Source organism: Siniperca chuatsi, linkage group LG8 (assembly GCF_020085105.1).
Source record: "Siniperca chuatsi isolate FFG_IHB_CAS linkage group LG8, ASM2008510v1, whole genome shotgun sequence".
NCBI lineage: Eukaryota > Metazoa > Chordata > Actinopteri > Centrarchiformes > Sinipercidae > Siniperca > Siniperca chuatsi.
Genome location: NC_058049.1, coordinates 25,564,217 through 25,575,973, shown reverse-complemented (window position 1 = coordinate 25,575,973; position 11,757 = coordinate 25,564,217).

Below are 11,757 nucleotides of genomic sequence, written 5' to 3'. Positions count from 1 at the left end.
ATTTGCTCAGGTGTGATGTCTTTCCTTACTCTGCCCATTGGCTCCTCAGCCAGGAAGCCAAACCAGCCCTACGAGCAGCAGGCAGCGAGGGCAGGACGTCACAGTTAGCCGCAGCACAATCACTCTAAAATCCACTGACACCATGACATGGAGTGTTATATTACCTGCAGTATGATATTTAGGAACTCAAGCAGTGTTTATAAAAGGCTAATATCATCGTGCCTCCCGTCATTTCATTGCTGTCTGTCAGCCTCTTCTAACATACATGTTTGTTGCTGTTCATGTTGTCTTATCTTTACTTCTCGAGGACCCCTGAGGGATTACAACGGGGCCTGTCTCAGTAAACGCCGCCTGCCATGTGACGTGAAAATGAGTGGAAACAAAAGGTAGCAGGCTTCTGTGAGTAAACAGCACTGTGTGTGTGTGTGTTTCCTTTGACTGGCACTCACACAAACTCACAAAGCCCTGCACCAGAACCAACCCATTACCGCCAATTACTGTATCAATTCCTGACCAGTAAATGTAGCTAAGACCCTCGAGTGATTGAGGCAAATGCGTTCTCGATGTTTTCAGGGGATTATGTGCGTTTTCGTCGGCTCAGACCAACTCACGGGCAAATGGGCACATTCGTAGCTCTCCAAAAATGTACGTAATTTGTGCACAGCTAGAGCAGTGTACGCTGTGAATCATTTTAAGCTAGTTCACAATAAAAGCGGAAGTTCCTCTGCCGTGAGTTAACTGAATAATTATTTCGTCTAAGAACTAAATTAAGTTCACTGAACTACAGAAAACGAGTTAAATACCCTTCCTCAGTTTGAAGAGTCAGTTCTTCATTTGACACAAATAACTTACAACTGTGGCTGCTCCTGTTAGAGCCACTTCGCACCAGAGATGCAAGGACAACATGCGAGGCTGCTCTGTGTTTGATTAGACGTGTGTGTGTGTGTGTGTTCACGTTGTTTTCTTTTTATAAAAAAAAAGGAAAAGCCATGACTCGTCTCAACATGCACTAAAGACACAGCAAGTTTCCATCATGTCTGTTTACTTCAAACTACAAAAAAAAAGAGGGCAATGCATGCTGGGAGGTTTGCAAATATGCTGATCATGTTTCTTTAGAAACTGATTTTAACGGGTTGCGTGGACACTCAGCAGTACAGCATTCGTTCAACTCATTTCAAGTCAAAGGACTTCAAGTCAGAAGAACTCATGTTGATGAGGTTCTGAAATGGAAAAAAAAAAAACAACAACAAAAAACTAAATTTCGAGTATAGTTTGTTAAATGATATACGGACTGCTCAAGGGCTTCTTTTTTCCTTTGGGTAAATAAGGACTGATATTCTGCATAGTGACTCGTTTATGTTTTTTTTTTGGACTTAATCCAAATGTCCAACAACAGAGAGATTCAGAGAAAATATTGCTGTACTGAAAACAGTCCACATACAGCATCAGGACGGTGCTCTTGACACCTTCTGTAGGATGCAGCGGTGCTTATTTAGGGGGAAAGGGATTAATATTAATATATGTAAATCTGTCTTCCTGGGCATCACTAAAATACAGACAAGCGAGTATATATTTAGGATGAAATGAAAATAGATAATGTCAGTGTGTTTGCTGTGGTTATAGGGAAACAACAACTGCACTTTATGAAGCTCCATTGGGGAGACATTCGGACTGATGACGCGTCACAAAACGCCAGCAGCTTTTTGCCTTTTCCCTCATTAAATCTGCACTGCAGAGTCACGTTATGTTAACTCCAGCCACCCACCCACAGACACACGCAAGTACACACACACAATAGCAGCGCGGCAGTGCACACATGGACGGGAATGCAAGCACCCGTGGGTGATCACTTAGCATGTTTGGTTGTGTTTGTGGCTGGAGACTGCCCTGCCTTAAAGGCCTACAAATAGTACGACGTCACTGTGGACGACCTCCACTGTTGATGTGTGTTTATGTGCGATTGTGAGCGTATTATGTTTCTCTGTCTGTCGCAAACAAAACCAAAAGTCCTACAGCTGTGAACGTTTATTATAACTCAGCGTACGGATGAAAACAAACAACATATTGAGGATTTTGTCACTCTTAGAGCTTTGCTTCCCTGTCGTGGCATTTCAGGCCACTACATCATGCAATATCTTGCGCGCGAACGCCAGAAACCTGCTTGGTATTTCTGCGCGCCTATACGTTGCGAGCAGTTCAAATGAAAAGTGATTTCCCCTTCACAAGCTGTTGAATTTGTTTTTCGAGGCCTGAAAAGGTGAATCAGTACAGTATTTCACAAAAAATAGGCTCAAATTATAGAAAGTCAGAGGAAAATATAACAATTTTATGTAGCAGAATCTAGTTTTTTACCCCCTTTACCCTGGTTATCATCTCCTGACCAATAAGAATTATTTATATCTATATCTATCTATATCTATATATACTGTCTATATATGATTATAATTTATATATATTTACATGGTCAGCTACACTTGTGACTAAAATGTATGGTTTCCTACTCCTGGGTGAGCAATTTGGGTTTATGGTAATGTAAAGTTATTCCATACAATGTCATTCAAACTACAGAAACGTTTGTGTGTGTGTGTGTGTGTGTGTGTGTGTGTGTGTGTGTCCCACATTAGCTGTAGACCCATGATAAAATGATGCTGGGTAGTGTCTGTCAAAACTCCATTCATTCTTGAACCAGGTAAAGGCATTATTCAGATAACATTCAAATAATCTAGCTCAGTCGTTTTACCTCTATATCTGGGATTCCAATGACCTCAAGCTTGCGTAGTACACTCTTCAGAGAATCCCCCAATCAGGGTCAAAGAGAGAACTAGCGAGGATCAAGAGAGAAAACTCCACTTACAATTTAGAGGTTGTACGTGAACCTGTTTTAGATGGCGTTGAGACGAAGGCTCTGTTAAGAAACTTCAGAAGGTTCCAGTGACGGAGCAACAGGCCTAAAGGTCATTTTCGGTGACATGAAGCTACAAACTGACGCGCGACAAATCAAAGTTGAGCCGGCCTTAACTTTTTTCAGCGCTCCAATCCAATCCTTTGGTTTTTGTTTCACCATTTCCCCTTCTCTCTCCCCACAGTTCCTGTTCCCGTTCCGTCTAAAAAATGGAAGAAAAACGGATTCTTGCCATTTGTCAGTTCCCAGTGCTAGTCAACACTTAAAAAAAAAAAAAAAAATGCAGCTTGGCAGAGGGTGACAGCTATTATGGGAATACCAGGTATGTAACATACATGGATGGATTCAATTTTGTATAGACGTTGAGGGTCCACAAAGGTTGACACGAGGTGACATTTGTGGTTTTGAGTGAAATGGATGGGGCCTGATGACATTTGGTACAGACATCTATGGTCCAAACAGGATAAACTGTAATAACCTCGGTTATTCCCCAGAGTTTATCCATCGGCTCAAAATATTAGCTTTATATATTAACAATGGATGAAATGACTATGTATAATGTGCAAAGGGGTCGCTCATAATGAACCGAGAGAGAATTATCCAACTCTTATCCAGTTTCCCCTCAGCTCTACGGAGTGTTTTAGCATCACAGGTTTGGTTTAATGGCCTGTAATTTTGCTGTTTAGGTTCAGTTTCTCTCATCAGTGTTGTTTACAGCCGCCGCTGCTTGGGGCTGCTCACGCTGCAGACACGGTGTTGGAGAGGACCGACATTATTTGCACAACGGACAACTCCCCGTACGGGAGTGTATTCACAACAACGCTTACAAGCTTCGTGTCTCAAGTGTATATACCGCATATACACTGTATGTATGTATACGTGTATTTTTCATCAAAACTAATTGCATCACAAGCTGATTTTATATTATGTTTGACCCCGTGGGAGTGTTTTTGTGCCCATATACATTTATTTCATCAGAAGGCGCTTTCTGAGTGTTTGGCTGGGATGAAACACTTCTTTTGACAGTTTGCTTTGTTGGCCTGGAAACACACACGAGCACATGCACACACACGGCATTGCATCAGGCTCTGACTCCTCCGCTGGATTCCCTTCCTGACGTGCTTTTCGTCCCCCTATCAAATGCTGCGCAGCATGTTTCTTTTAAACGTTTGAAGTATAAAATTACATTTCTAAGAGGCACGGGCACATGTTGTTTCATACCATTTTATTCTTAACACTTTTTTTTTTGTGTTTGTTTGTTTTGGTCTATTTGTTGTTTGTGTGTGGAGAGCATTTTGTCGGTCGTCAAGTAGTTTGATTTAAACTCTTCAGAGGATGCTAAACTCGGGTCTGTCAGGCGAGAAATAATCCCTCCAGCCTGTCATCTTTCATGTCAATTTTGCCTTTAGTTTTTCACAGTATGGTTGTTTTCCCTTTGTTTTGTAACTTGAGAAATACAGCGTGCCCTCACATTCCCCTGACCGTTCTGGGTGAGTTTCGGTTTCATTGTGCTGTTGAATGCCCGTCTGTGTGAGAGACGAGCGAAAAACAAACTTTCCTCATTGTACTATTCTTTGATTGTGTGAGATGAGAAAATAAAAAGGTCAGTTGTTTGTATAGTCCTCTATTTTTCATGATGACCATATTTTATTTCATTTCACTGGACATATTTCAGTGAACTCATTTTACTGTTCTTGATCCAATGGATTCATCACCTTAGCATTAGATTCCTTATAATTCTGTTGTTGGATCTTAATCTTGATTTTGCATTTGTATTTTTATTGTTTGTGCACCTGCCTTTTTCTACAGGAATGGATGCTATTTTCTTGTTGAATTCCCTAAATCCCCCATGATTTCTTCCATTTAATCTATTTTGAAAATGTTTTTGTGTGGTTTTTCGAAGTTGTTCTAAGTGAGTGCAGGCTGCCCCGAACTATTCATTATGACCGGTCTCTGGAGAGAGTTTTGTCTGAGATAAGACAAACGCTTGACGGCAACCAGACGGCTAAATTTAAGGTTATTAGATTCGACAGACACACGTAACTGTACGTTGTCTGCATCACAATATGGATGCTAATGCATCACAATGAGACGGTACAGTAATATGGCCAAGAATAGGGGTGGGGAAGTTGAACAGCTTTTCACAATGTCTCCACCCATACGCACGCATTCAAATTTTAAGATTGATCCCGCACGTTGCCAGAGGTGTCCCAAGTGTCCTCTGTCCTTAGCAACGACGACACCATAGTTGCGTCACAAGCATTTTCTGCAGTTTAGTCAGACTTTCATTCACAGTCTTTTAGTTGTCAGAAGGTTAAAATCATTTAGTCATCTTGCCTATTCCCCTTTCTCACTCTCAGTGTTTTTAAACAGTCGAACTTGAGACAGAACTCTCGAGTTCCTGTTTGGACTGTCTTTCCCTTTAGGAGGGAAGCAGGAAGTGCATCACTGTGCCTGCTGCTCCTCAGCTATATAAGCTGGTGGATGCAGTCACTTTGTCTCTCTCTCCCTGGGTGTATGGTTTGTTGTTTAGGTTACAGGTTTAGGTTCAGGCAGGGGTCTTCTGTCTGTTCCTGAGTCCAGGATGGAAACTAAGGGGGACAGAGCTTTTGCCATCAGGGCCCCGAGGCTCTGGAACAACCTGCCTAAAGAAATTAGGTTGTCTGAGTCAGTGTCTTCGTTTAAGTCTCTTCTCAAAACACATTTTTTATCTGAGAGCAGATCCTGATTTTACCAGAACTGGCTGTTTATTTTATTGCTTTTGTGTATTTTATGTATTATATTTCTTTATATTTCATCATTCACTGTGGTATTTTATTCCTCTTGTTGTGAAGCACTTTGTACTTTGTTTTGATAAGTGCTCTATAAATAAAGTTGTATTATTATTATTAGAATTCCTTGTGTTACTTTTCTTCACTTTTCTTTAATTCACTGTACACTCATTCAAACACGCAAGACACTGCCGATGTTACTGATTGACATACTGTATATTGCCGTTGTTTCACTTATATATTGTTAAATAGCTCTTTATTCAAGTCACGTGTTTTCCTCTCCTTTGTCCTTCCCTTGAGCCGGACTGTGACAAACTCTTTTTACTGGTGGAGGATTTCAAACAGCTGACTGTGGCACTGGTGAGAGTGTTCCCGCAGGTAGTGTGGAGGTGCGGTCCAAGGTGCAGGATTAAGGCTTCAAGTCCCACCACTGCCTTTTGAGTCCATTAGACCTTGACTGCTCAGCTGTTTCTGTCAGTGTATTTTCTTCGAACTGGTAAGTCGGAAGTTGGAGTAGAAAAGCGTGTTATGCAAAAGCATAATTGACAGTGGTCGCTAAAGCACAAATAACCGATTGTCGCTGGATGAACTTCCAATCAACATTGAGTGTTTTGGATGAGGTGTCTAATGGGAGTTTAAAACCCACTGAAGCTATTCTTGTACTGGAGTTGTACTTTTTGGCTTCAGGATTAAGACAGGAAAGTGGGAAAATTTAGCAGACGAAGGCTCAGGGGTCTAGTCCAGTAAAGATATTTAGTAATCTGTGAATTAGAAGAAGAAGATTCCTGATTTTTCAGTGTGCTCATCCTCATTGCAACCGCGGCATTGTCAAAATATAAGCATGTTATGTATGTAAGTTAAGGCTTTCAATACATGGGCGTCCTCCTTCATGCAGCTCCATTTCAGTTAGTGTGTTCTTCCATTGTGTTCACAGATCGGTAGTTTGTTTCACAAAGCGTGGATTGCGAGTGCAAATCCCAGAAGGGGGGAGAGCAGAGCAGAGTGCTGCAGAGGATGCTGATGGAAAAGCAGACTTTTCCACCCAGCAAGGTTCCATCCTGTCAACAACTTCATCTGGATGAACAAGCACTCATAATTTCCAAAAGTGTCTAAAATAGAATGTCTCTCTGTGGACAGCATAGTAATATCACAACCACTTATTTCTACAGACCTAAAATTGATAGTGCTTAGGTTTCATTGAAAGTTCTTAGTTTAGTTACGCTGTTTGTAGGTCACCACAACTTGTATAGTAGCACTCACTGTATGTGCCAAATGGCACTTCTGAGTATCATAATGTGTCCTGAAATGAACCAATATATTGCATGCCCGGCTAAAACATGGAGTGACTGTCATAAGCCTAGAAAGGGAGAGAAAGATGAAGTTAAATGTCTAAGCTGACCAATGGGCCTGGTGCCTCAGAGCATGTATGTCCCGGGTTAAGAATGTATTTTAGGAAGCCCTCAGAGCAAAATACTGCGTGTGTGTGTGTGTGTGTGTGTGTGAGAGAGAGAGAGAGAGAGAGAGTCCTCAAAAAAAGAGAGAAAAAACACCTCACTGTGGGATTCCCATACGAAGCCAGTGTTCATGTGGAGACACAGCCCTCATTATTCTTCAATAGACTTCTAGCTGCTCTTAAAATTTCTTTACAAAACTGGGTCAAATATTTTACGACATTCGTATCTGCAGGTGTTCACCCGTCCTGTACGTCCGGCTTCTGTCTGAATCACCACTGGGCCTAGAATTTATTTTCCCTATTTTTCTTCTGAACGTGTGCCTGCATGACAAAGTTGTGGCAAAGAAATAAGAATGCGTGTCGCCTCCCCTTTAAGGCGGGGGTAATGATCGGGCGGTACTGGGATAAACAGATGGTACAAACGCTTGTTGATGGTTGAAGCCACCTAAACTCATTTCAGTCACATTCATATATGCTTTAATCAAACTCAAACTGCAGAACAAAAATTCACCTAAATTTCGCCTAAATTAAAACAAATGTATCATTTGACTCTTGCTATGAATTTGGACAAAGGCTGTCAAAAATAAATGATTATTAATTACAAATGATTTGTAACTGCCTAAATGCTTTATAGGTAGGGAGACACCATGTTTTTAAGATTTCAGTTGAACAATAAATTGGACATCAGGATCCCTTAGCACCAAGCCAATTTATCCATTTAACATTCAACTTTGTGGGTGTCTCCCTAAATTAAAGTAAACTGACTTGTGTTAATTGTTAGATCCGCGTAACGCTTTTGTACATAAAGATTTTCGGAATATGTTTGTTGGACTACCTAACTGCTTTGAAGCTAGGAGAACACAGCACGTTTTCAAAGTATACGTGCATACGCTGTGACATATATTGCAAACGGGTGCAACAGGATGTTCTTTTTGAAAATTACAATGACTGAAAAGATGAGAGCCTACTCTTTTGATACATATTCTACATGTTCATATTCATGTACCGTTTCATAGTACAGTCAGTTCAGGAAAGCTCTACATAGTGCAGGCTCAGCACTATGGGCAGGGTTACATAAAAAATAGAAGGAACACATGTAAATCATGCTGTTGATTTCTAATTATAATGATGTTTATGATGCCTTGGACATAATAGTTTACAGAAAGTGGGATTTATTACTGTAACAGCTTACAGGACTGGCAGCAGTGTAGCATAGCTATACCAGAAGCATCCATCCTAATGAAGCGTCCTTGAATCACACCGAATCCCTCCCAGCTCCAGAGCTGCAGTTCTGTAGCTGACCATGCCCTCTGACCTCACTGTGGAGGAGGCAAAGAGAATAGAAAAAGAGTTCGGGAGAGAAGAGGAACTAACTTTTTCCTTTCGGGGATCAGAGGAGGAACAGAGGAGGGACAGGTTTCGTGGTGCTGAATTTGGTGAAAGTGGGTTGCTGTCTAGGGCAGTGTTTCCATATTCGTATTTTCTTCCCTTGTCTTTTCTGTTGCTCTGTCTTTCTGGGGAGTTGAGGTACAAAAAAAAAAAAAAAGGGAAGTTTGGTTTTGTTGTTGTCTGCTGTTTTGTTTGCCAAAGGTGCTTTGACTGAGCATTCATGCCAGTTTTCAGCAAAGCACTGCTACCGCGAGATATGCAGCTGGAAATAGATAGGTGGGTAGATAGAGAGAGACAGGCGGCCGGCGACACAGGAAGTTACTACAGGGAAGCAAAAAGGACTCAGTGTATAATGCCAGTGCCCTGCAAAATCCTCTTTTATCTACAGAAACTTTTCAAAAATGGAGAAAAATGACAATTTTCCCCCACCGGCACCTCTGCAATGGGGGTATTTTACAAATCATTACCACAGGGCTGGCTTGAATCATTTTCTATACATGTGAGGGGCTAACGTTACCTTTCATTTTCAGTCCAAAGGAAATAAAAACTGATGCTACGAGGTTTCCAGACACCATGGATAAAGTACTGTAGCAGTGTGTGTTGGTGTATTTGAACTATATTTCAGCGATGCTGTTTTATTTTTGCTGTGTGAGTCTTTCTTTTCACAGGGGGTTGAGGTAAACAGAGATGTGGGGAAGTAGGGATTGATGGAGGGGATTTGAGGAAGCTGGAGTATTTTGGTTGTTGCTTTCCACCAGCTATTTAAGACTTAAAAGAGTTGCTGCGTACTTGTACCTCTGATAAAGAAAACAGCGTCATTAAAACTGACATTTTGATGAGAACGTTGCCTCCTTGAGGGTGACACAGCTGGTAAAAGGTGGCTTGTTTTCATAATAAAAGTTTATTCTTCATTAGTTCAAAATGCAGCTACACTGAAGCTGCAGGAGACAAGGTTACTGAGTTCAAAATACACTTATTTCTTAGCCTAAATCATGATTCAAGGCTCCATCACAGAAGAGGGTTTCAACCTCATTAAATAAGGCACCATAAATTTGCTCTGTATGACTAACTGAAACTGGGGTTTTAGACTCTTGATAAATTAAAACACAAATACACAATATAACAGTGAGTTACTGGGTAATGAAGTCCTTCAAACTTTCAAGTTCAAGTTAATTTGTCATTCAAAATATAAAAGATGCAGCTGAATGAAATATCATGGCAACATTTTTTCCAGTGAAAGAAGAGTGCTGTAATGTTCTTGCAGAGAAAATAAAAAAAAAAAGCTATTTAAAACACAGTAACTACAAATTTGCATCTGTCACAGAGACAGCTTACTACAGAGCTAACAAACAACAGTCATGGCCTTGTCCTGGGGGAACATTATGGTGGAGCTGGCATTTCAAAGAAAACATTCAGAGATCGGTAAGGATGATAATAATCAATAAAAGCAGTAAATAATCTCAGACTACAGCAAAACATACTAGCAATTTACGCAAAACACTACAGCTACCTCGCTGTAGCTAGAGCTAAAGTTACGGCCAGTTTCCTGTCATTGAAAAACTTGCGGATACCGATCTGCTCAAACACATACAACTCCCACTCCATGTTGTTTGACTTTACCCATGACTTTGATGGTGTAGTTATTGAACTCCACTCACTGAAAAACATTGTCATTTGATGTTGCACAAGTACAATGACTCCACCCGCAAAGCGCTACAAAACCCCTATGGGCACGTGATTGCACACACCAATGGTGGGTACTTTGTGAACATGACTTGGCACCACAGTCATTGATCCACAAGCTAAAAACCCACCAATTAAACATGGCTGACACTTTCAAAGAGATGCTAAATTAAAATCTAATCATAATGGAGAAAGTAACGGCAGCTAAACTTGTCTTGCTAGCTAGCTAGCCCAGCTTAGCAGGGTGAGCAGTAACTGCAGTGGATTTCAGATGGTTTGTGGATAAGCTACATTTGAAATACAGAGGGCCGGAGAGGCTTAGATTAAGCCAGGAGTAGGCTTTAATGTGTACTAGTTAAACTAGAAAATTAAGTAGCTTTCATGAACGTGGCTTAAATTTGGTTTAGTCAGAGACTATGGAGTCCTGGGGCCTCATTTATAAAAATGACTCTCGCATAAAACCATGTATAAGTAGTTTTTAATAAAACTATGATCTTAGTATAAGTATAAATCTAAAAACATTTTTTATAAATGAGGCCCCTGGAGTGGAGTAAGTGGGACTAAATGAGAACACCTGGGTTAAGCCTCATCAGGTTAACTATGAGCACATGCTGTTGGTCTGATATTGGTGCTCATAAAAACCCGGAATGGAATAGAAAAGACCATTACTGGTGTGAATCTAGAGCCAAAACAATGGCAGATACAAAAAGCATTAGTTCAAAAAACGTTAGTGAGTATGAAAAAATGCTACTAAAGCAAATTGTGTCAAACCAACCAGTTACTGACAGTAAAACCCATACTACTGCTACTGAGCAAAAGACAAAGAGCGGTTGGGCTGCAATTTGCAGTCAATTCAATACAAATGAAAATGGAACCACAAGAACAATACAACAATCTTCATTATTATCAGTACTTCACATTTCTCATATTCAGATGTTTGTGACATCACATACTGATATTTCCCTATTTTAGACTCTGTGGAAGAACCTTAAACTGGCTTTAAAAAGCGTGAATGCAGAGATCAGAAGAGAGCGATGTAAGACGGGCGGTGGCCCACCAAAAAACAAAAAAAAACAAGACTGATTGCTGTCTGCAATAATTGCGCACCAGTATCCTCTGGATGGTTTAACAGACGATTTACCATTTTGACAGTTCAGATGAAGACCTGAGTACAAATGGTAAATATACCAAAGAAAGTAAATTGGTTACTTCATTTGGTTAATATATTCCACCGTGTCACGCTTTATTCTTCCTCCATTCTAAGGACCACATGAAACTCAGTGTTTCGAACGGTGTTCTTTATCCAGAGGAAAACAGGTTGGAAGAGCCGGTGCACAGAGAGTTTGTTACCTCCACATCTCCTATAGCATCCCAGCCATAAGATTCTGCCACCGCCTTTCAGCAGAGAAATAGTTACATAGATAGAAAATGATTTGAATGTAAACAGACAGATACAAGCACAGACTGCATCAACTGGCAGAGATCATGTCATCACAAGGAAAGAATATTTTCTTCAATGGAGTCTGAGAGTGGCCAGGGAAATGGGCAGCTAATACCTT